Raw genomic sequence first — 27,674 nt, 5'->3', positions numbered from 1 at the left:
TCTAATTTGAAATTTAATTGGGGATCTTTAATTTGTTCTTTTATCTAGCTTTTTTTAAATTGCATACCCAATTCATTGATCTCTTCTTTCTCTATTTTATTCATATAGGCATTTAGAGATATAAAGTTTACCCTCAAAATTGCCTTGGTAGCATCCCACAAATTTTGTTATAATGTCTCATTATATATTGGCTGTTTGATCCTTCCATTATTTAAAATAAAGTTAATTGATTTCCAATTAGTTCTTGGTTTATCTTTCCTGACCCTTTATTACATGTAATTTTTACTACATCATGGTTGGAGAAATGTGTATTTATTCTTTCTGCCTCTCTGCATTTGATTATAAGGTTTTTCTACCCTAGTATATGGTCAATTTTTGTGTAGGTACTGAGAAAAATACATATTATTTTCTATTCCCATTAAGTTTTCTCCAGAGGTCTATCATATCTAAGTTTTTCTAAGATTTCATTCACCTTAACTTTCTTTTTGTTTTATTTTGCTATTAGATTTACCTAGTTCTGAAAGAGGGAGATTGAAGTCTCCCAATATTAAAGTTTTGCTGTCTATGTCTCCTTGTAAATCACTCAGCTATTCTTCTAGGAATTTGTAAGCTTTATCAGTAGGTGCATACATGTTTAGTAATGATATAGCTTCTTTACCAATGGCATCTTTTAAGAAAATATGGCTTCCTTCCTTATTCCTTTTAATAAGATTAATTTTTGTTTTTACTTTATCTGAGATTAGGATTGCTAATCTAGGTTTTTGTACTTAGCTGAGTTTAATACATTTTTTTTTTAGGTTTTGCAAGGCAAATGGGGTTTAGTGGCTTGCCCAAGGCCACACAGCTAGGTACTTATTAAGTGTGAGAGTGGATTTGAACCCAGGTACTCCTGACTCCAGGGGCTGTGCTTTATCCACTGCACCACCTAGGCACCCCTGTTGCAATACATTTTGCTCCAACATTTTACCTTTACCCTGTGTGTATCTCTCTGCTTCAAATGTGCTTCTTGTAAATGACATATTGTAAGATTCTGTTTTTTAATCCATTCTTCTATCTGCTTCTTTATTTTGGGGGACATTTTGTCCCATTCATATTTACAATTAAGATTACTTATTTTATATTACCCTCCATGCTATATATCTCCATTTAAATTTTTCTCTTTCCTTTTCTCTTATTTCTCCTCACCAAAATTTTACTACCTTCCCCCCTATGACTTTTCTTTTAAAAATTTAACTTTCAGTTTATTTTCACTATTACCTTCCCTTCCCTTTATCAGTCCTTTGTTCCCTTATCTTTCCCTTTCCCAACCCAATCCTGCCCCTCACCTTTAGTTTAAGTTAAATTTTTAAACCGAAGTGGGAATGTATCTTATTCCCTCAATGGGCTAAATCTATTCAATTTACTCAGCATTCACATTCTTCCTTCTTTCCCTCTCAAATTATAAATGTTTGGGGTTCTACCCTTGGTGTCATTTATCACTCTAATACTATTAATCAGATATCACCACTCACAGTTGATTATTTGAATGATTGATAAGCTCATATTGTTATCAAGATATCATCATAGGAAGGTAGAAACAAAACTCTCATTTTTTGCTGATGACATGATGGTATACCCAGAGAATCCTAAAAATCATCTAAAAAACTACTAGAAACAATTAGCAACTTTAGCCAAGTCACAAGATATAAAATAAACTCTCAAAAATCTTCAGCATTTCTATATATTACTAGCAAGATACAGCAGCAAGAACTAGGAAGAGATATCCCATTCAAAGCCTGCCAAGGCAGACTCAGAAACTCTGTGAAAGCAACTACAAAACACTTCTCTCACAAATAAAATCAGATTTAAAAACCTGGGCAAATAGCAATTGCTCATGGATAGGCTAAAGTAATATAATAAAAAGAAAATTCTACCTAAATTAAACTACTTATTTTGTGCCCTACCAATCAAAATTCCAAAAAAATTACTTTGAGTTAGAAAAAGTTGTGAGTAAATTCATATGGAGAAATAAAAAGTCAAGGCTTTCCAGGGATTAATGAAAAAAGTGCAAAAGAAGGTGACTTCGCCCTACCAGATCTAAAATTATATTATAAAGTATCACTCATCAAAAACTGTCTGGTATTGGCTAAGAAACAGAGTGGTGGATCAGTGGTGTAGACTAGGTGCAAAAGACATAACAGGAAATGAATGTAGTAATCTGCTGTTTGATAAACCCAAAGAGTCCAGCTGCTGGGATAAAAACTCTCTCTGATTAAAAACTGTTGGGAAAATTAGAAGTTAGTATGACAGAAACTTGGATTAGACCAGCAGCATCTCACCCTATACAAAGATCAAAATGGGTACAGGATTTAGACATAAAAGACAATTTTTTGGAAAGATTTTATTTATTTTGAGTTTTACAATTTTCCCCCTAATCTTGCTTCCCTCCCACCCACTCCCACAGAAGGCAGTCTGTTAGTTTTTACATTATTTCCATGTTATACATTGATCTAAGTTGAATGTGATGAGAGAAAAATCATATCCTTAAGGAAAAAATTAAGTATAAGTGATAACAAAATTATATAAGATGATTTTTTTAATTAAAGGTAATAGTCTTTGGTCTTTGTTCAAACTCCACAGTTCCTTCTCTGGATACAGATGATATTCTCCATCGCAGATATCCCAAAACTGTGCCTAATTGTTGCACTGGTGGAATGAGCAAGTCCATTAAGGTTGATCATCACCCCCATGTTGCTGTTGGGTATAAAATATTTTTCTGGTTCTGCTCATCTTGCTCAGCATCAATTCATATAAGTCCTTCCAGGCTTCCCTGAATTCCCATCCCTCCTGGTTTCTAATAGAACAATAGTGTTCCATGACATACATATACCACAGTTTATTAAGCTACTCCCCAATTGAAGGACATTCACTTAAATTCTAATTCTTTGCCACCACAAACAGGGCTTCTTGAAAATTTTTTGTACACATGTTTTTTTTTACCCTTTTTCAAAATCTCTTCAGGGTATAGACCCAGGAGTGGTATTGCTGGATCAAAAGGTATGCACATTTTTGTTGTCCTTTGGGCATAATTCCAAATTGCTCTTCAGAAAGGTTGGATGAGTTCACTAACAACAATGTTTTAGTGTAGCAGACTTCCCACATCCCTTCCAATATTGACCATTGTCCTTTCTGGTCATTATGGCCAGTCTGAGAGGTGTGAGGTGGTATCTCAGAGATGCTTTAATTTGCATTTCTCTAATAAGTAATGATTTAGAGAAATTTTTCATATGACTCTGGATTGTTTTGATTTCCTCATCTGTAAATTGCCTTTGCATATCCTTTGACCATTTGTCAATTGGGAAATGACTTGTTTTTTTGAAAATTTGACTCAGTTTTCTGTATATTTTAGAAATGAGTCCTTTGTCAGAAATACTTGTTGCAAAAATTGTTTCCCAATTTAATACATTTCTTTTGGTCTTGGCTCTTTTGATCTGTGGTTTTGTCTGTGCAAAAGATTTTTAATTTAATGTAATCAAAATTATCTAGTTTGTTTTTAATGAGGTTCTCCATCTCTTCCTTTGTCATAAACTGCTTCCGTTTTCATAGATCTGACAGGTAAACTACTCCTTGAGCTTCTAGTTTGCTTATAATTTTGTTTTTTATGCTAAATCCTGTAGCCATTTTGATCTTATCTTGGTATAGGGTGGGAAGTGTTAGTCTAATCTAAGTTTCTTCCATACTAACTTCCAATTTTCCCAACAGTTTTTATTGGAGAGAGAATTTTTATCCCAATAGCTGAACTCTTTGGGTTTATCAAACAGCAGATTATTATAACTATTTCCTGCTATTGCACCTAGGCTATTCCACTGATCCATCACTCTATTTCTTAGCCAATTCCAGACAGTTTTGATGACTGATGCTTTATAATATAATTTTAGATCTAGTAAGGCTAAGCCACCTTCTTCTGCATTTTTTTTCATTGAGTCCCTGGAAATTCTTGACTTTTCATATCTCCATTTGAATTTACTTACAATTTTTTCTAATTCATTAAAGTAATTTTTTGGAATTTTGATTGGTAGGGCTCTAAACAAGTAGTTTACATTTTGGTAGAATTCTCGTTTTGATTATATTTCTTGAGCCTATCCATGAGCAGTTGATGTTTGCCCAGTTATTTAAATCTGATTTTATTGTGTGAGAAGTGTTTTGTAATTGGTTATTTTTCCTTTTTAACAGAGTTGATTTCTTTAATCAAACTTTGACAATTTTCTTGCATGATTTTCATTTCATTTTTCCATTTTTATTCTTCCTCCCTTACTTGGTTTTTAAGTTCTTTTCCAATTTCTTCAATGAGCTTTTGTATTTGAGTCCAACTCATAGACCATTTTGCTACTTCCCCTGTGAGTTATTTTTCACTGCTTTCTTCTTCAACCATGGCATTGCTGTCATCGTTTTCTGTAAAGTGGTTTTCTATAGTCAGCACTCTTAGTTTTTTTGTTCATCTTTGTGGTTTTAGTTCTACTCCTGGAATACAGGGAGTATAGAGCTAAATTTTTTTTTTTCTTTTTTTTGCTGGGACTGGGGTTTGATTCCTAGCTTGTTGTGGGTCAAAATGTTGTCTATGCAGTCCAGGGCAAGCCTTTGCAGAGGCTTTGTTTTTTTTTCCTTCTTTATGTCCAGGTTCTAACTTAACAGTGGTTTATTCCTGACCCAGTCCTGCCTTTTACCCCAATGTTTTCAGGGTCCTGACTTTGTTTGTGGTTGGGATCCTCCCTGCTGGCTTGCTATCTAGTTGCCAGAACCTCTGCTGTTGTTAATCTGTCAGGACCTAGATTTCACTGTGGCTAAGAGCCTCCTGCTGTCTTTCCCTTTCTCGTGCCTACTGGACCTTACTTCTCCTTTTCCCAAAGAGACACATCTTCACTGAAGATTTTTCATGATATCTATAGTTGAAAACTTCTTTGAATCTTCTCTTTTTCTTGGTGGAATCTGTAGTATGAGTGTCAAAGTAGAAGCTTCATTTATATTTGGTAGGGAAAAGCTCCTGGAGCATGTTACTTTCATTCCACCACCTTGGCCCTGTGAGATTGTATTTCTATAATCCTTAATAATACTATCAAGTTTAGATCAAAGCTTGGCATAATCATCACTTTACTGATCTGGATGCACTTTAATCTTTATGCCAGCTTCCAATTATATGATCATATGGTTGATATGATCTTCCCCTTGTATTCCATTTTTCTGCTTTATGTACTTTCATAAAAGTTAAAATGAAATTCTTATATATTCCTTTTTATTAGGCTCTAAATGGGTTGAGTATAGATTTTAAATTAATTATAATTCATTTTTTCTGTACCTTAAATTTCTTCTTGCTTTTCTATTTATGCTTCCCTTCTCTCTTTTACTAGTTCCTTCTTCAATTCCTTACCCTTTTCTGCCCATTTTACTCTCCATTTGTCTTTCCTGAGACATAATGAAGTAAAACCCCATTTTTTTCTAGATCTGTGATAGAGAATATAATTGGAAGAAGAGTTTCATAGAGAAAAGGAAAAAAGATGGTGAAGCAAAAGAAAATAATTTTCTGTAAATGCCAATTCAATTGTTTCTAAACTAATTTCCATCCCATGACTTCCTTGATTCATCAACAACTTAAAAGACAAGTTTTGGATGTTGTCTTAATCTTCATTTAACGTTTCCATTAATTGGAAAGAGAGGAGCAAAATTACAACAAAGCTATAAGATTATGTTATGATGAAAAATTCTGTAAATATAAGGAAGTAGAAAGGGATGAAACAATGTTTAAGCAGGCCAAACAATAATAGGCAATCCTCAGGAATACATCGTGGTTAAAAATATAATCATTTTACTTAGTGAAATTATATTTCATTTTTTAATTGAGAAATGCTGAACACTGAAATGTATCTAGAGATGATAAAAATAAATAAGTTGTGACTCATTAACCAATTTGATTAACCAAATAACCATTAACCAAAATAGATATATAGTGTTAATAAGAATGGCCCAAAATCATATCAGATGAGTTTGGGATTGCATAACTCAAGGATAAATAACCTTGAGATTTTAAAATAATAAATTGAGTTCCCAACCTGGGAATTTTTTGAGGCAAGCAGATTACTGTTTGTGGTACTAAAAATCCAATGATCAAGGAACTGGCATAAGGTAATTTCTTTAACAATTTAATTTTTTAATATCATGAGATGCATAAATATCAACAAAATTGAGCATTTTATTTCCATATGCAAAGAAGAGAAAAAGAAGACTCCATATTGAGTCATGAACTAACATCACGTAAAAACTTTGTTTTTTAATTTGTTCATTTTTATAATATATCTTCAAGTTATCAGAGTAATTTCAATGCCATCCTGATTGTCTGTATATATATATTAAATATAATATACAAATTCCACATTAACCTACTCTAATCAGTTTTTAGAATTGTAGTTGGCTTGAACTTTAACATCATAACAACCTGAGATCTTGAAAGCTAATCTTATCACACCCTGGCAAAAAGAGAGTAGAAGAATAGAAACATCATCAAATTTTATATTCTTAGGCTCCAAAATCATTGCTGATGGCAAACAAAGCCATGAAATTAAAATATGCCACTTGGAAGAAAAGTCATGACAAATCTCAACAGAAATAGTAAAAAACAGAGATCTTACTAGCAAAGATTAATGCCGCCAGTACTCTGGTTTTTTTTTTTCCAGTGACAATGTATGACTATAAGAATTGGGCTATAAGGAAATTTTAGTGTCACAGAATTGACACTTTGAATTGTGACACCAAAGAAAAATTTTGAGATTCCCTTGGACATTAAGGAGATGAAATCAATAAAAACTTAAAGAAATTGATTAAGGCTATTGATTGGAAGGTCAAATCTTGAAGTAGAAGATTAAATACTTTGACCATATAATGAGAATGTGGGACTCACTGGAAAAAGCCATGATGATGGGAAAGGTGAAGACAAAAGGAAAAGGGGACCACAGAGGATTAGATGGTTAGATAGTATTGAAAACAATGATCATGAATGTGGGCATATTTTAAGAGATGTGGAGGATAAAAAGATCTGGCATGCTTTTGTCCATGTGGTTAACAGGACCAAATAACCTTTTCTCCTTGTTTTTATGATTCATAGCACTACTATCCCACTCCCCAATAATTTCTGTTGGCTATAAAAATGAAAAGTTTCCCTTGAAACAACAACAATATATGATGATGAGGATGAGAATGATGATAATCAGTATCCTCCTCCTCTTCTTCCTCATCATCATCATCAGGTTGCCTGGGTCTGAAAATAGATATCTCATTCTGTAACATTAGTAGTTTATATCTTATTATTGAGATTTATCAGTTCTTTTGAAATCAAAAATGGTAAATGCAATGATCATGATTTCCAAGTCTTTCAGAGTAGCATTTCCAAGTCTTCCATAAGTAGCAGATATATATATATATATATACATATTTATGAATGTGTCTATATATTTATATAGTCTCTATATATGAATGTGTCCAGAAATGTATATATACACAAATATTTGCATATATATGTATTATTTTTGTGTCTAGCTACTGTACTCTGCATGAGTACATAGAAGAATGGTTCTCTCATCTACCTTGTCATTTTCTATGGAAAATATTTTTCCATTATGTCCATATAATTGATATTCACTTATTTATTGGTAAGGCTTTGAGATAACCAAGTATGGTGCTATGAATAATTTTTTAGTTCATTAAAGTTGCCTTTCCACATTGTCTTTTGGATAGATATAAGGGAAAATGACCATCAGCTCACCCACCAAAAAAATCTATCTAAAATCTCTAGAAGGCAAGCTACAAATCAGGAATATACTAAAGAGCTGACTTTCTCCTACACATCCCTTTATGTGACTGTCTCCGTTTTTCCCTCTCTCTGTCTCTCTCTCCAATGTATATTTGTACATGAGAGAGCATCCCTCATATACATATATATATATATATATAAATGTATGTATATATTTGCATATATATACAATATATAGATTTACTTTTCATCTTTGCTATATATATAGTTTGTATACTGTATATCTTTCCTCTCTCTCTCTCTCTCTCTCTCTCTCTCTCTATATATATATATATATATATATATATATATATATATAAAATTTGAAATATATATGTATATTCTATAAACATATAGTATAGATATAGAACAGTATTTTGTTATTGAGTCATTTTTCAGTGTTGATCGATTCTTTGTGATGCCATTTCAGGTTTTCTTGGAAAAGATACAGGAGTGATTATCCATTTTCTTCTTCAGGTAATTTTATATTAATATATTATAATATATTTATTATGTTATGTTATTATTATATTATTATAATGTTTATATATGAATTTGTATGCCATATCTATGTGTGTTGGTGTGGGTATAGTATAGTAATATATTGTTAATACACCTATGATGCATATGAATATAAATAATACATATACATATAAAAATAGTTCAAATAAATATAACATATTGCTGTATTCTATTTCAAATGTATACCTATATATGCAAAATAATGAAAAATCTGCAATGAAACTACAAATATCTGTTTAAAATATTGTAAACTATGTTCTGATTGGATTTGTGTTAAGAATATGTTTTTGATTTAATATAAAGAAAGCTTCATATATATATATGAAATTCATCAAATTAATAAAAAACAGTATCTATATATGTATGGTTTTATATAGATAGCTATATAGGTGATTTACATACATATGTCTCTACATGATTATATGTAGATATAAAACTATTATTTTGTTATTAAAATGATGACTGTGCTTAATATTGAGCCAAGTTTAAATTCCAGGCATAAATCCAATAATGATACAGTACATATGTTTTAATATTTGTCATAGCCTCTTTGCAAATATTTTATTCATTATTGTATGTTAATATCCAATAGCAATATGAGTCTAATTATGTTTTTATCTCTCTTTTTCTTTTCTCTGGTTTAGGATCCAAGACAATTATTTTTTTTTCCTCAAAGAATCTTCTCTCTTTATGCATGTGAACAAATGTATAATGCTAAACTTTATTTGAATATTGGATTAAATTTTCTTGCACATTTTCTAAATTCCTGCAAAATTTGCTTTATAAATTATTTAAATTTTTCTGCTAAAATTGAGATATTTAAATTCTTCAATTCTCATTATGCTAATGAATTTTATTTTTAAAAATAATCATCCTTTTTAATTGAAATATTTACTTTGCATTTTAATTGATAAAAATACTTGTAAACAATTTATTGTTTCCTCCTCATTTGCTGTTAATTTGGTTATTTTTTTGATACTGACAAAGTGATCTTCCTCTCTCTTTTTTAAAGTTAAGATTAAGTAATTGCATTAGTTGTATTTTTTTTAGTTTTTTTTTTGCAAGGCAATGGGGTTAAGTGTATTGCCCAAGGCCACATGGCTAGGTAATTATCAAATGTCTGAGGTCAGATTTGAACTCAGGTACTCCTGACTCCAAGGCCAGTGCTCTATCCACTGCGCCACCTAGCTGCCCCTAGTTGTATTTTTTTAAATCTTAATTTTATTTATCAAAATGTTATTTATTCTTCTCTGGTTTTTAATTTTTCTATTTTATTCAGATGTTTTCCCCTTATATATTACTTTTCTAATTATATTATTTCATTTCATATCTTTGATTTATTTTTTATTTTGTTGACTAAAATCTTTATCAATATATATTTTCTAAAATATACTTATCAGGTTGACTGTTATCTGTATTGAAATGGGATATTATCTCTTTGATTTGTTTTATGACCTTCTAATTTTTGAGGAATAATTTAAAACAAATAAATGAATGATTGGATGGATGGAGGAAGGAAGGAAGGAAGGAAGGAAGAAATAAAATATTGATTACTTCACTTTTTGAATATTGATTGAAGATAGGTGCTTCTGAAGGGACAATTATCTCTTCTGGCTCCCATTAGAATTTAAACCTATTTTGTATTTTTTCCTATTCTACTTACTCAAATCTTTTTTTGGTTTTGTTTAACTTTTTATGTTTTCATCTCACATTTTTTATTTAGACCTGATCTTTTTCTCCAGAATGATTTAAAACTCTTTTTTCCATTAAGTCCATTTTTTCTTCCTGAAAGTTTATATTGAGTCTTTCAGATTAAGTTTTGTTCTTGTACTTGTTGTATGTTTTATCTTTAGGCCTTTGAAATAATGTATTCCTTTTCTACTAAACACTGCTAATTCTTAGATGATACTGACTGTGGTTCCCTCACATTTAACTATTTTATTTATTTGTTTGTTTGTTTGTTTATTATTTAATGCTTAGAAAGACTGATTTTACTTCTAACATTTGGGGCATTTTCATCTTGGAGTAGTTCTCAGATTTTAATTAATGTATTATTTCTATTTTAACTTTTTCCTTTGATTCTGAAATTTCTAAGAAGTTTGCTATTATGTTTTCTGGAAATATGTAGGTCTATTTCAACTTGTTTTTCCTTTGGTTATAGTTTTCAAGCAGTCTAGTGATGTTTTTGTTATACTTTCTTGTCCTGCTTTCCATGTCATCTGTTTTGATAGTACAGGATTTCAATTTTTAATTATTTTTTTCAAGAATTTGTATTTTTTCATTTTTTTAGTGATTCATGGAGTCATTAATTTTGCCTGCTCTATTACATTTTCCAATTAATCCTTCTTTAGAGTAATGCTTTTTAACTTCTGTTATAAACTGTTTCTTCTTTCAGGTTTTTCTTCAATATCCAATTTCAGTTAAGTTTTCCTTTTTTAAAAAAATCTCTTGTCTATTTTTTCCTTTCATTTATTGTTCTTCTGATTTCCTCCTTGAATGTACGCTTATAGATGTTCTTCTGTTTTCATTTAGTTTCAAAGAAGCAAGCATGGAAGGAAATACAAATTTAATAAATACTTACTAAAAACCAGGCCCCTGGAAATGAAAAATACAAGTACAAGCAAAAGAAAGACAGTCTCTGTTTAAGAAGCTTACAGTTTAAATAGGGAAGAAAGCACAAATGATCTTTAAAAAAATGGATGAGGGGAAATGAAGTTTCTTGGTATGGGGTTCATGGTTTCAAAGATTAGCAAAATTACAGAAAAGAACTTGGAGGGGGATTTAGGAAGATCAACCTGGATCCATCCAAAAAAAATAAAAAAAAATTCAAAAATATCAGAAGGATTTTGGCTGAGGAGGGACTCTGTCTTGTAGTGGAATATTCCATAGTGAGTGGGCGGGCTGCAGGGATAGTACTTTGCTCCTGAGTGAGGAGGCACCAGATGCTGAGGAAAATTACAGAATGAACTAGCAGTAGAGATAGCATGGATTTTAAAATCCAGAGAGCCATGAACAGGGCAAGAAAGTGAATAAGTTCACTACATTTTCTGGTCTCTATATTATAATTCTCTACTTCTAAACCATATGATCATTGTAGAAGTAATCTGGTAAAATAATTCAGAAAGCTATATCATATTATAATAGTCCAACTATGAATGGTGTAGCCCTCCATGATACTAGATAAGAAGTCAGTTCAATTGTATACTTTGGACCTGATAACACATTATAATTGAGATATGTGATAACACATGGATATTTGAAGTCATATTATTTTCAAGTTTCTTTCATACCACCTTCTCATCTCTGATCTAGCATCTCCTGTCTTTTTGGCACAGCTCTTCCTCTGTCATCTCTCTTTTCTCCTCATCAGACTTCTTTTAATTGATTTTTCAAACAAATTTAAAGTGTTTGATAATCTGTGGATAATGGTGGTTGAAGATTATGTTTTCATTGCCTTCCTTTACTCTATTCCATGAATTTTGGGTGTGTCTAACTTTTAAAACTATAAGAATGGGGGCAGCTAGGTAGCATAGTGGATAGAGTACCAGCCTTGTTGTCAGTAGGACTTGAGTTCAAATTTGACCTCAGACACTTAATAATTACCTAATTGTGTAACCTTGAATAAGTCTCTTAACCCCATTGCCTTGCAAAAACAAAAAAAAAATTAATAAAACTAAAAGAATATAAGTTACTTTATAAAAATTGTAAACAATGACATGATGAAAAGAATTTAGCTTTTAATTCAGAAAATTTAGGTTCATATCATGTCCTAACATTTATTACTTGAATGCCCTAGGATAAATAATTTCCTCTCTCTGGTAGTCCTTGATTTATTTATCTTTATTATGAGGATGTTGGATTAGATGACCTCTGGAGTCTCTCCAGCTTTAATGCTCTGATCCTAAGAACAACAACAAACATTATAAAGATTTAATTGTCCTTTGCCTTGGGAGAAGACAAATCCCTCATCAGACACTGTCCTTGATTTCATAGAACTTTCAGAGTAGGATGGAATAAGACTAAAATGTAGCTCTAAAATATGGTATGAGAAGTCAATCAGAGAGTTGCTCAACAAAGTGTTGCATAAAATCTAAAGATGCAAGGTCTTTCAGAGGCGGCATCGTGATATTGGGTTAGACTTTGTGGAGGATGCATCCTATGAATTAAATTTCAATAGGTAGTTCAGGATTCAGTAGGCAAAAGGGGGAAAGGAACCTACTCTAGGCAGTAATAATAGTCTGAGCAAAAACTTAGAAAAGTGAGAAAGGAGTATATAGTTTTCCAATTCATGGGAGGGAAAGTTCTGTTTAGAGCTTAAAGTATGTAGGGGGAAATAATATGAAATAACATGGGAAAGGTATGATTACACTGGATTTCAGAGGATCTTGAATGTCAAATAATATCAATTTGCTTACTAGGCAATTGCTAGTTTGTTCATTCTCATGAAATAATGTTGGTATGATATTGAAAGGAAAAGAGAAATATGTTCTTTCAAATTCTCAAAGTTGATTTTTGACATATTATAGAATATTTTAAAATTATTTGTCATCCTTTTTTATTGTTTTGCAGTTTTCAAAATGATATCATTCCACTCTTTTCCCTCTACTCATCTGTCTACAATGTTTTAAAATGATAATAATTCTGGAACTTGTATAGACTTTAATGGAGTAGGAAATGACTACCAATCCTATGAATTAAAAAACAACCAACCAGGATATTCTACAAGAGAACTTTTCAATTCTTCAGTTTACGTACTTCAGTAGACCTATACTAAAAGTTGTATACTTCATTAGCATTAAAGAGTCCTCCGCTGACATATTCATACAGCATTATGTTGAATATTGATTATAATTATTAAAAAAGTGAGCCCTGATGTAAATAATAGCATTTCAGGTTTAGAAAGGACCACATCATTTATCTGGACCAATTAGTACCTGAACGCAATTCTATTCTCTTTTCAATTAAAAACTGAGTTAAGTCTCTGTTTCAACAAAGGATAGAAAATTCACTACCTCTGAGAATTTAAATCTATGTCTACCTGTAAAATCAGTAAATGACATCAACTGACATGATCCACTTGCATAAATTATGTTATTGCTAGAATTACGTTATTGATTTGCCTGAAATTGAAAAAAATCTCTAGAAGATTTATAGGAGAATGAAGCTATCTTTAATTTATAATGGATATAGGACAAAGCCAAGACGGCAAAATGGAGACAAGAATTCCCAGAAGCTCTTCCCCCAAAAACTCCAAGTGCCTTAAAATTATGACTCTAACCAAATTCTAGAGTAATAGAACTCACAGAAAGATTAAGTGAAACAATTTTCCAAGCCACGACAACTTGGAGGATCCAAAGAAGGGTCTGTCCCACCAGGGTTGAAAAAGACCACAGCACAGATATGCAGATCAAACCAGTTCCAGTCTTCCTGGAACAACCCATGGGCACTTGGGTCCCTGGGGATGCCTGGGTCCATGGCAGCAGAGGTGGTTTCCAGACTTTAAGCCCACAAATTGCCAAGGACAACTTGGGAGGTCAGTGGGAAAATTCTGACACATGAGAGTGAGTTCATAGGCCAAGTCGGCCAGGTGCATCCTAGGAACCAGAAGTGAGGCCACCCAGCAGCTTCTTCAAGAGCTCTTAGTCCATGGATGGTAAGGAAATCAGGGGTAACTGCAGAGGTCTCTGTGCTATCTCTGGGACAGGACTCTATTGCTTTGCCCATATTCAGATCCAAGTTGCAGTCTGGGGTCCCATATTGCCATAGAGAAATAGGAACCCTCCTCACAGCTGCAGGGCAAAGAGGATTGGTTGTGGTCATCCACAGGCCAGAGCACAGACCAAGAGAGCAGTCAAAACCTCTTATAAGACCTTGAAGGAATTGAGGTCCCTGGGGGGGGTGTCCCAAAACCCCCTTAAAAGTTAAGGAAATGAGCAAACAACAGAAGAAAAAGAATCTGACCATAGACAGTTATTTTGGTCCAATGAAGGATCAATTCACACTCAGAAAATGACAAAGTCAAAGCTTCTATCCAAAGACTCCAAGAAAAATAGGAATGGGTCTCATACTATTAAGGAATTCAGAAAAGATTTTTAAAAATCTTAAGGGAGGTAGAGGAAAAAATGGGAAGAGAAATGAAAGTGATAAAGGAAAACAATGAAAATCATCAAATCCAAATCAGCAGCTTGGTGACAGAATTACTAAAAAATACTGAAGAAAATAACATGTTAAAACCAGTTTAAGTCAGATGGAAAAAGGAGTCCAAAACTTAAATGAGGAGAAAAATGCTTTTAAAAGGAGTACTGGACAGCAGGAAAAGGAGATAAGAAAGTTCTCTGAAGAAAATCACTCCTTCAAATGGAGAATGAAGCTAAGGGAAACTGATGACTTTGTGATAAATCAAGAAGCAATGAAATATAACCAAAAGAATGAAAAACTAGAAGAAAATGTGAAATATCTCATTGGAAATATAACTGACCTGGAAAACAGATACAGGAGAGATAATTTAACAATTATTGAGTTACCTGAAAGTCAATACCAGAAAAATAGTCTTGATTTCATTTTTCAAAAATTCTCATGGGGTGGCTAGGTGGCACAGTAGATAGTGTACCAACCCTGGAGTCAGGAGAACATAAATTCAATTCTGGTCTCAGACATATAATGATTACCTAGGTGCATGACCTTGGGCAAGTCACAAATCCAATGCCTTGTGAAAAAGAACAGCTAATAAAAACTCTCCAGAAAAATTGCCAATATCCTAGAAGTGAAGGGGAAAAAAAAGGAATTGAATGAATCCACTGATCACCTCCTGAAAGAAATCTAAAATAAAAATTTCTAGGAATATTATAGCCAAATTCTAGCACAACCAAGTCAAAGAGAAAATATTACAAGCAGCCCAAAAGAAACAATTCAAATATTATGGATCTACACAAAGAATTACATAGGATTTAGCAGCATCTACATAGGGCTCATAGGACTTGCAATATGACATTCCAGAAGGCAAAAGAGATTGAATTACAACCAAGAATCAACTACTCATCAAAACTAAACATATTCTTTCAAGGGAAAAGATGAACATTTAATGTTCAAACTTTCCTGTTGAAACAACCAGAGCTGACTGGAAAGTATGCTCTTTGAGTACAGCACTCAGGTGAAGTATAGAGAGGGTGAATGGGAAGAACAAATAAAGAAGGATTCGCTTATGTTGGACTGCTTAAATTCCTGCATGGGAAGATGATGCTGATAATTTATATGAACTTTCTCATTTATTAGGGCAATTAAAAGGGGCATATAAAACAAGGCACAGGAGGGTGCTAAATATGAAGGTATAATATATTATAAAGATGGAATCAATGCACAAGAAAGGAATGGATTGGGAGAAAGAGAAAGGAGAGGTAGAATGGCCTAAGATATCTTATGTGAAAGAGGCAAGAAAAAAGATTTTCAATGGAGTGTTGTTGAAAACAAGTGTAGAATGTTAAAATTGTATCACTTCCCCTATTTACTATAAGTCCTTTTCTACCTTCTCCAAGTCCTAATGAAGTTCAAACCTTCATCAATCTTGTCTTTCTTATGTGACCTTATGGAGCAGCAGTGTGACCAGTTTGTTTATCAAATCCCAATGCATGTGCTCCCTTTGCCATTACACCTCCAGAAATTAAATTACTTTTTTTGGCAGTAACTGCATATCTTCTGATTTTTGAGTTTGTTAGGTAACTGATCACCATGAGAGTATAGCTTAACAGTCACCATGATCTCACTTATTCTGCTTTTATGAAGATATCAGACCCACCAGCATTAAATATTTTGATATTTTGACATATTGCAAGTACTATGGAATTTGTCAGTTTTCTGAATTTCACATATTATCTCACTTTGCTTTTAATTTTCATTTCTCTTATTATTTTGTGATTTGGAGTAATCTTTTATTAGTTATTAAGAATTAGAAATTCTTTTGACAACTGTGCATATATTTTGACCATTTAACTCTTAGAGAATATATTTCTGTTAATTCCCTCTAACTTGGGTCTCTGGTTCCTATCATAACTTGGTTTTTCTTCTGTTTGTTTTTGCAAAGATGTTCCACAATTTAAATTATCTTTCTATTCTAGTCTTAAAGATTGTGTTCTTGAAGGAATAATTCCATACATTTGAAAATATTTATTATATCTTGTATAATATCATATATGAATTGTCTGATTTTGAATTTAAAGAATTTTTGGAAGATTTCACTTCAGAGAGTGAATTTTCAAACAAGATCGATTTCTATAGTGGCACCATTATTAAAAAGGAAACCAAAGTCTTAGCATTCTGTTCAGTGTAATAACTAACCAGAAGACTGGAAATGAAACATCTTCTTCAGATATAAATGAATAATATATATATTTTGAACACATGAATTGTTATACTTAATTTTGAATGTTTATGATGCATGCATTTTTTCTAATTTTCTCTTTCTTTCTCAATAGGTGAGAGTGGAAGAAGGAAAATTAGGGATAAGGTTGAAAGAAGAAAGGGAAACGTAAAGAGTATCATTAAAGCATTTTAATATATAGTGGAGAATATAAGAAAGGTAGAAAGCAAGTTGAACAGCATGGAATCCATAGGCTGCTTTTTTTTTAATTTTTATTCATTTTTAACTATAGTTGTGAAAGATACGATTGATTTTTTTTCCTCTATTTATTTTTAAAAATAATATGATCTTATTCATTTTGGTCACATCCATTTAGGACATTTATATCTATAACTATATATGTTATATGCATGTGTAAATGCCACTATCCTTCTATCTACAAACATGTATATATATATATATATATATATATATACACATACATACATATGCACACAGATATATATGAGTTTTTACATATATATGAGTTTTTACATATATATATATATGTATATATATATATATATATATATATATATATATATATATATATATAGTAGTGTGTGTGTGTGTGTGTGTGTGTATGAATTCCTGGCAGTTATTGAGTTGGTTGTTTCTGATTCTAGCCTGTTAAGTATTTTCTAGGGTATTTAGATAGTGCAGTAGATTAAAAAAAAATGGGCCTGGCATCAAGAAGACTGGAGTTTAAATGCAGTCTCAGACACAACTAAATTTGGAATCTTCATCAAGTCATTTAATATTTCTTTCCTCAGTTTCTTCTTCTATAAAATGAACCAAAGAAGGGAATAGCAAGCCACATCAGTATCTTTGTCAAAAAACAAAACAAAACAAAACAAAATACTACCCAAATGAATTCACAAAGTGTTGGACAGGAATGAACAACAAACTATTGGGGTGGGTTTTTTTGTTGTTGTTTTGTTTTTCCTTTTTAGACTGGCTAAGTGACACTGTGGATAGAGTGCTGAAACTGAAATCAGGAAGATTCATCTTGTGGAGTTGAAATATGGCCTGTATAAAACCACTATCTTTGTTCTACTTAGTTTCGTTATTAGGAAGATGAACTAGAAAAGGAAAAAGCAAATTATTCTAGTACCTTTACCAAGTAAACTGCAAGCAAGATCATGAAGAACCAGACACAAATAAAGTGACTGAACAAAATTTTCTCCTAATCCACCATTCCATTTTTTTAAATGAAAGCCATAAATTTGGTTACTATGTATGTATAAGTTAGTGTGAACTCTTTCTCTTCCTTGCCACATTTTTCATCATTTTTCTTGAAGTTATAGTTTTTCATTTTCATTTCTTCACATGAATTTTGTTATTTTTCCTAGATCTATAAGATATCTCCAGTAATATTATTCTCTTAAAACTAATCTGCTAAAGTAAAAAAAAAGCCTCAACCTTGAACCATGTGTCTTCATTGCTTGTTTAAATAAAATTTCTAATTATATTTGCATGTTTCATAACTTATTATAACAACTTTAAAATATTTTATTAATTTTTTGACCTTTCAGAGATAATTTCCTTATGAGAATCACTTTAATAAAATCCCCAATATCACCTGTGGTCATTATCATTAATAAGATGAAAATTAAGAAGGAAAAAATAATGGAAATCATGATTTTTTTGAAAATGCTAACAAAAATTGACAGAGGGGGAAATCAAATCACCACAAAAAGAAATAAAAAAGGAATAACCTAGCACAGAGAAGAATTCATGAAAAATAACCTGTCAGTGTTATTATAAAGAAGATGAAGTTTCCTTCGATTATTATATTTTTGATATTATTATTTATTATATTAACTTGTTATTTATAAATTTAGATTGCTTGTATTTGTTGAATATATAATTTGGATATATATATAATATTTAGTGTTACTATTAATTTTTGCTATCCTGAGCCTAAAATATTTTCCTTTTTTTTCCTCTATCATTTATCTCTATTGATAAGGAATTTTTTTTGAATTGTTTGGTAGTGTGATTGAAACTCATGTTTCCTTGATATTTTGATCCATGTTAAATTACATTTAATTCTCTATTATTATCATATCTTCTTATGTTAGATACATTTCTGGTTGGCAACATATTTTGGGGATTTATATTCTTATCCATTTTGCCACAGTTTCATTTTATATAATTGTATAATCAAATAATGCTTGTCTTTGAAAGGTTTGCATTTTCATTCATTTATTTCTATGCATTATATTTTGTCCCTTTGTTTCAAGTCAACAATATGGACCTAAATTTCCTTCCTCTTTTGAAATATCCTATTCTAGTCTTTTCTCAGATTTTTCATATTTACAGGAGAATTCCAAATTGCTCTGATATTTCCTCATACATAAAAGCTCTTTTCCTATTTACTTGTAAAATTTATTGTGTGGTATTCAAATCACAAAATTGAAGCCATAAATACACTTGAGGATTTCACATTTGCCTCTTCACCCATTCAGTAGCAATCTCAAATTCAATTTGATACTTTGCTATTTATAACAAAAAGTTCTTGGTTATTTTCTTATATTGTTTCCTAAAGTATGGCATTCAGAGTTTTTAACTTGTCTTGTGCTTCCAGAATGCTTATAAACCTTAAATTATTTCTGAATAAACAATGCCAAAAATAGTTTTACCTTGTAAAGGATTTATACATTCTTTCAAAGTTAGCTTCTTTTACTTCTCTTCTGTCATTGCAAGTCTGTGATTTTCTTTTTACTTTTTTCAGAATCTTTGCTTTGATGACAAATTTCTCATTATGTACTTATTTTTTAATTTCTTGTTAGTCTTTTACATATTTCCCATCTTCATATTTTCCTTCAGAGATTTTGTTCATTTTTGAGTCTTTTTCAGTTTCCATGCTGTTGATTGTTGGGAAATCTTTAGAATTTCCTTGTAATCTGGAATTTTTATTTTTCTTTCATATATATGCTATAAGACAAACATTCAGTGTATTATGGACTAATGCTTTTGTCTTACTCATTTTTTCCTTTTCTAATTATGAATCTAGTTGTTAGCTGTATTTATTTTGGAAGAAGATGTATATCCAGACTTTTGCACACGAATTTTGTTTTTAAAACATTTTCTTCCTGTTTTAATGGGTTTGCACAATTCTTTTTTTTTTTTTTGTATAATCTCCCCCATACTACTGCAGAGATTTCCAAGGCAGGGCAATTTCAGCTACATTACTTAGGAGAGGGAAGCTTGAGAGTTCAGTCAATTCCCTATTAAGAATAAACTATAGAAACATATTTTGGCAATATTGTATTTTTAATATTTTATTTTTCCCTAATAAATAAAATGATTTTACATTTTTTAAAGATGGTTTTAAATTGTCTTCCTCCTTCCTTTGTCTTTTCATTGAGAAGGAAAACAGTTTGATATACATTAGTTGTATGTAATCATGTAAAAAATATTTCCATATTAGTCTGATTGTGAAAGAAAACACAAACCTCGAATAACTCCAAAACAAAAAAAAAAACTCAAGAAGAAATAATGTTTATAAAAAGAATGATTTAGTTTGCATTCAGAATCCATCAGTTTTTTATCTGGAGGTGAATAGTATTTTCAAGTTAAGTCTTTCAGTTTTTTTTTAGAGCTTTGTTTTGCTGAGATAAGCTAAGTCATTCACAGTTGAACTTTGTACAAAATTGTACAATGTTCTTATGGTTCTTCACACTTTGTATCATTTCATTTAAGATGTTTTTAGATTTTTTTCTAAAAGCTTTTAGTTCATCACTTCTTATAATCCAATTGAAGTCCATCACAATCATATATGACAACTTGTTCAGCAATTGTGCTGGACATCCCCTCAGTTTCCAATTCTTTGACATATAAAAAGAGCTAAGTATAAATATTTTTGTACATATAGGCATTTTTCTTTTTTATAATTTTCTTTTGGGTACAGACTTAATAGTGGTATGTATAAAGGGTATGTAAACTTTGATTTTCCTTTGGAAATAGTTCCAAATTGTTGTCTAATATGACTAGATTAGTTCATAACTTCATCCACAGGTCTAGTATCCTAATTTCACCCCTCCCTTACTCCTCTCACATTTATTTTAATTTACATTTCTCTAATGAAGAGTAATTTAGAATATTTTTATATGACTACAGGTAACTTTGACTTCGGAAAACTACCTGTTGATATTCTTTGACCATTTAACAACTGGGGAATAATTTCTCCTTTTATAAAATTGATTCTGCTCCATACAAATTTGAGAAATGAGGTATTTATCAGAAAAAAAATTGCTGTAAATCCCCCCCCAGTTTTCTGATTTCCTTTTAATCTTGTCTGTAAACTTTTTTTTTTCTAATTTAAAGAAATTTCCAGTTCTCACAACAATTTTTCACATAGTAAATTATTCTCCCCCAAATTTGGACCATTGTTCACATAAAACACTAGATTATTGGGGGCGGCTAGGTGGCTAAGTGGATAGAACACCGACCAGCCTCGGAGTCAGGAGTACCTGGGTTCAAATCTGACCTCAAACACTTAGTAATTACCTAGCCATGTGGCCTTGAGCAAGCCACTTAACCGCATTGCCTTGAAAAATCTAAAAAAAAAAACCCAAACCCCACTAGATTATTATGATCTTCCATTACTACTGATTGCCTAACTAATCTATTCCACTGGTCCACCAGCTTATTTCTTATTCAATACAAAATTGCTTTTTTATGATTACTGCTTTATAATATAATTAGGGATCTGGTAGGCAACCTTCCTTCACATTTTTTCGATTGATTTCTTTGATATTCTAGACCTCTTCTTCTTCCAGATCCATTTTGTTCTTTTTTTTTTCTAGTTCTAAATATTAAGTTTTAGTAATTTTTAACTGATATGGCACTGAATAAGTAACTTGATTTAGCTAGAATTGACTTTTTATATTGGCTTGGCATAACCATGAGCAATTAATATTTCTTCACTGGTTTAGATCTGACTTTATTTGTGTAAGAGGCACTTTAGAATAGTATTCTTTATTTTTCCTAGGCTTATCTTGACAGATAGATACCCAAAATTTTAATATTGTCCTTAGGTATTTTAAATGGAATTTCTTTTTCTATCTCTTATTGTTGAACTTTATTCATAATATTTTGGTAAATACTCATGGATTCTATGGGGTTATTTTATATCCTACAACTTTTTAAAAATTGTTATCACAGCTAGGTTTTTATTTAATTCTCTAGGATTATCCATATCATCTGCAAAGAACAATAGCTTTGTTTTCTTATTTTTTAGAAAGATTTTATTTATTTTGAGTTTTACAATTATCTCCCCATTCTTGCTTCCCTCCCTCCACCCCCCAGAGAAGGGATTCTGTTAGCCTTTACATTGATTCCATGATATACATTTATCTAAGTTGAATGTGCTGGAAGAGAAATCATATCCCTAAGGAAGAAAAATAAAGTATAAGAGATAGGAAAATTACATAGTAAGATAATTCAACTAAATTGAAGATAATAGTCTTTGGTTTTCGTTCGACCTCCACAATTCTATCTCTGGATACATCTGGTATTCTCCATCACAAATAGCCCCAAATTGTCCCTGATAGTTGTACTGATGGAAGGAGCAAGTCCATCAAGGTTGATCATTGCCCCCATGTTGCTGTTAGGGTATACAGTGTTCTTATGGTTCTACTTATCTCACTCAGCATCAGTTCATGTAAATCCTTCCAGGCTTCCCTGAATTCCCATCCCTCCTGATTTCTAATAGAACAATAATGTTCCAAGACATACATATACCACAGTTTGTTAAGCCATTCCCCAATTGAAGGACATTCACTTAATTTCCAATTCTTTGCCACCACAAACAGGGCTACACTGAAAATTTTTGTACAAATGATGTTTTTGCCCTTTTTTGTCATCTCTTCAGGGTATAGACCCAGTAGTGGTATTGCTGGATCAAAGGGTATGCACATTTTTGTTGCCCTTTGGGCAAAATTCCAAATTGCTCTCCAGAAAGGTTGGATGAATTCACAGTTCTATCAACAATGTATTAGTGTCCCATATTTCCTGCATCCCTCCTAACACTGATCATTGTCCTTTCTGGTCATATTGGCCAGTCTGAGAGGTGTGAGGTAGTATCTCAGAGATAATAGCTTTATTTTCTTACTGACTATTTAACGGACCATTTTTGATGTTGCTGGCAAAAGGATATGTTCATTTTGTTGCCTTTTGAGTACAGTTCAAGATCGTTCTCCAGAATAGTTTTGTTAGTTCACAACTCCACCATTAGTGTCTCAATTTATCATTTTACTTTTTTGCTATATAAACAATCTGTTAGTGTGAAGTAGTATCTTAAGAGTTGTTTTAATTTGCATTTTTCTGTTCAAAAGTTATTTGGAGCACTTCTTCATATAATTAAAGAGAACTTTAATTTCATCTTCTGAAAACTGCCTGTTTTTATTCTTTGACCATTTATCTTTTGGAGGATGGCGTGTGTTATTATAAATTTGACTTTATATATTTGAGAAATGAGGTCTTTATCAGAGATGCTAGTAATAATATTCTTTCTTAATTTAAAGTTTTCCTTCTAATGTTGATTGCTTTGTCTTCATACAAAAGCTTTTCAATTTAATACATTTAAAATTAGTAATTTTATATTTTGCATACTCTTTATCTCTTTTTTGATTATGAATTCTTTCTCTCCCTATAGATTTGGAACATAGACTATTTCTTGTTCTAATTTGCTTATGGGGTTCCCCTTTATGTCTAAACCATGCATCCTTTATACCTTAACTTCTTATAATTTATAAGATGAAGATCTACACCTATATTGCATTTGCTTTTCCAATTTTCCCCACTGTTTTTGCCAAATAGTGAGTTGTTATCCCAAAAGTTGATGTCTCTGGGATTATTAAATACCAGGTTACTATGTTTTTTTTTAATTTTATCTTGTATACCTAATCTGTTTTTACCAATCCACCCTTTTATTTCTTAACCAGTACTAGATTGTTTTGGTAATTATTGCTTTATAATATAGTTTGAGACCTGGTATTACTAAACCATCTTCTTTTGTTTGTTTATTCATTTATTTTTCATTAATTCTCTTGATATTGACCTTATGTACTTTCAGGCGAATTTTGTTATTATTTTTTCTAGCTCCATTAAATAACTTTTGTTAGTTTGGTATGACACTGAAGAAGTAAATTAATTTAAGCAGAATTACCCTTTTTATTATTTTGGCTCAGCCTATCCATGAACAACTAATATTTTTCCTTTTATTTAGATCTGACTTTATTTGTGTGAAAAGTGTTTTGTAATTATGTTCATATAACTTCTGATTATTGTCATGGCATATGTATTCCCAAATATTTAGTTTCCCTTCCTATTTCTTGCCAGATAAAGAAATATTGATGATCTATATACGTTTATCTTATTCCCTGGAACTTTGCTAAAGTTGTTAATTATTTCAAGTAAAATTTTAGTTTGAGTCTCTAAAGTTCTCTCAGTATATCAACATATCATCTGCAAAGAGAGATAATTTTGTTTCCTTCCTCATTGTCTATTCTAATTTCTTCAATTTCTCTTGCAATGTTCCTTATCCCCTTTCCCTCAGAAATAAGCTCCTGAGTTCTGTTTTTTCCCCTAACAAAGGCTATTCTACACTGTATTTTTCTCTTTTCTCACTCCAACCAGCACATATTTATCTCCAGTGGCTGAAAAATTCAAATTGAGTCAATAATAATGGGAAAACCAGGAATGAGGTTTTAGAGTTAGGCTATAGGCTATGGGGTTCTTTTAAATTGTTGAGACTATTTAATGGAATGGGATGGGGATAAGGTTGGTAAATGGGAACTCTAGCTTTATTTCCCTGATGTTATTTCATGAAGTTTTTTACCCTTTTCCATGTTTCTTCCATCTTATGAATTTAGTTTTAATTTTCACATTTTTATGCATATTCTGGATGTGACAACTAGATTTCACAAAAAAGAGTAGCAGATGTAGAATCAGGAATGTTGAGTTGGAATCCCTCCTCTATTTGTTTTTAAGAAGAATCTCAGTCTATCATTGTCTCAATCGCATTTCTAAGATTAAATTGTGAAATGATATTTATTTCTATCATGAGAGGGAGTCTCTTCACTGAAAATATCAGATGCTGGTGAAATCTCTAGACCACAAAACACTAATTAGAATACAAAACTGAAGGACAAGAAATGGGGGGAGTTTCGAAGAAAGAGAACAAAGGAATGGATTTCTTGAATCCTGCAGATAATCTGAATAAATATTCCTTGAGGGTATGCCAGTTTTGTTTTCCCTTGCCCAGTTTCTAGTAGGATGACTGAAGAACAGTATATCCTTCGTATTGTTCCCCACAGAGACTCATACTTTCAATTCTAGCGATTTTATGTTAGATATCCTAATATCTGTCTTAAAACTGACCTGAAACAACTGTATTTGATTGGCTATGGACAATATTATCTCCATCCAGAGGAAGAAAAACAAAACAAAACAAAACAAAACAAACACAACAACAATAATAGCAACAACAACCCTTCCAAATCTAATGAACACTTTATAAAGATTATCTTTCATGTATCTCTATCCTTTAATTCTAATTACTCATACCCAAAATTACTAATTTATAAGCATGTTTATCAAAATATGTATGTAAATTGTTAACCTGACTGTTCCCAGTTGAAGGGCTGGAGGGGGTAGGAAGGGAGGGTGGAGGGAAATTTTGTAACTTGGAAATATGCATATGCATGTGGATGACAATAAATAAATAAAATTTTAAAAATTGACCTGAAGCTTGCTAGATCCCAAGTCAGGTCTAGCACAGAATCTTTGAAAGAATACATTATACTATAATATAATATAGTACTATAGTATAATTTTTTTAAAAAATCATCAAATTTGGGGCAGCTAGGTGGTGCAGTGGATAGAGCACTGGCCCTGGAGTCAGGAGTACCTCGGTTCAAATCTGGTCTCAGACACTTAATAATTACCTAGCTGTGTGGCCTTGGGCAAGCCACTTAACCCCATTTTCCTTGCAAAAACCTAAAAAAAAAATATGTTCTTTGAAAAATCACCAAATTTGCTGTCATAAGTTAAAGCTATAACTTTGCTACTTAGAATCTTTTTTTTGATTCTTTTTTTTTTTCAGGGAAATGGGGTTAAGTGACTTGCCCAAGGTCACACAGCTAGGTAATTATTATTGCGTGTCTGAGGCCAGATTTGAACTCAGGTACTCCTGACTCCAGGGCCAGTGCTCTATCCACTGCACCACCTAGCTGCCCCTTGCTAGTTAGAATCTTAAGAATTTTTTTTTTTTACTTCTCTTGGTCTCAGTTTTCAGATATATGGAGGGCAGAGGTTATATTTTGACCGTGAAGTTTCTTTTAGATCTAGATCTATATTATTATAATCTTATGGTTAGATTATCTCTAAGATCCTTTCTAGTTTTAATAGACAATAAGGCTTTTTTTTTCTTTTCAAGATCAAGAAAAATGTGTTCTCTAGTCTGCTGAAAGAATTGAGTTTTAAACATATCGAATAAATGACAAAAACTCTGGCATTATGGGACCTCTTGGCAAGTTCCTGGGGTTGGCAGAGGGAAGATTACTATTTTAATTTTAAATTACCTTATTTCTATTCCCCTAATAGAAAGTAAACTGAAAGCTTATATTAGGTTCTGCTGCTGGTAGGGAAAGGAATAAGGCAGATAACTATTTTTATTTAAATCAGTGTGGTATATTTATGAAGATTAGGGTAGACTTCTATGCAGATGTAAGACTTTAAACTTAAAGCAAGCTATTGTGACTTAAAATGTCATCTGTACCCACTAGCCCTGAGGTAGGAGGAGGGTTTTTTGAATTAACATATATGTTTGCTCATATTGCTTTTCATTGAAAATTGAGGAAAATACTTTGCTCTTGGTTTGAGAATGAAACTGTGGCCTTTTAAATATCTTGGCAAAATGAATTAAAAAACCAACAACTTTTGATCAAAAATGACATAGGCATTTTTTATAAATCTACCAAGAAAGCAAACTCTCATTAAATTCTATCTAGTTATGAAACTGACCATATCCCTCTATAGAATTTAAATTCCTTAAGAATAGAGACTATTTTCCATCCTTTCCTTTGCACAAAGTTTAGTAAGGTCCCTTGAATTTAGTAGGAAGGCAAAAAAAATGTCTATTAAGTTAGATTGAATTGAATTATAAATCTTGTGGGAATTTTTTTGGTGGGAGGCAGGGAATCTAGTTTTTCTCTGTCTCAAAATTTGTCTATTTCTTAGACACAATCCTTCTTAAATTATCCCTTCAGTGTTTTTATGTGTTGTAACTTTCCACTGTCCTTGATATATGGTATCTTTCTGCCAGTGATATCAAAAGGAGGATACCAGTGAGAGCCACATAAACAGGACCTACCCTTATCCATAAAATATTTGGAGCTTCCCCATATTGGGTCTGACTTTCAATATAGAGTGAAGTTGAACCCAGATATCTCAGCACAAGGTTATTGCAGCATTGTACTCTTGGAAACAACCTTTCTCAAAACTATTTTTGGATTCCTTCCTCCTGCCACAGCCTAAGGTTATGGGTAATGGGCCAATTAAATGTACTTTGCTTAATTTTCTCCATACAACTTTGAAAGTGTGATTCCTGGCCCCAGTATCAGAGAACTGGCACATTGCCCTAGATTTATAATGCTAACTGATCCTCAATTTTGTTTTGGCACAGGAAGGGGAAGGGAGTTGAATGCTGCCTCAGTTGTCCTCTTTTTACCCCCTCACCTCAGAAACGAGGGTTGAACCTATTATTAACTATTTCACTTTCAGCTGGTAAAATAAGGAAACAGTCACAAAAAAAACAAAGAAACAAGCACAAAAACAATATTGCTTTTAGAAGTATAGTGTTTTCATAGGATCAAAGATTTAGAGCTGGAAGAGAAATCTGAGATCATTGGACCCAGTTCCTTCTTTTTGTCC

The sequence above is a fragment of the Macrotis lagotis genome, chromosome 2 (assembly GCF_037893015.1).
Source record: "Macrotis lagotis isolate mMagLag1 chromosome 2, bilby.v1.9.chrom.fasta, whole genome shotgun sequence".
Lineage (NCBI taxonomy): Eukaryota > Metazoa > Chordata > Mammalia > Peramelemorphia > Peramelidae > Macrotis > Macrotis lagotis.
This window is presented reverse-complemented; position numbering follows the sequence as displayed.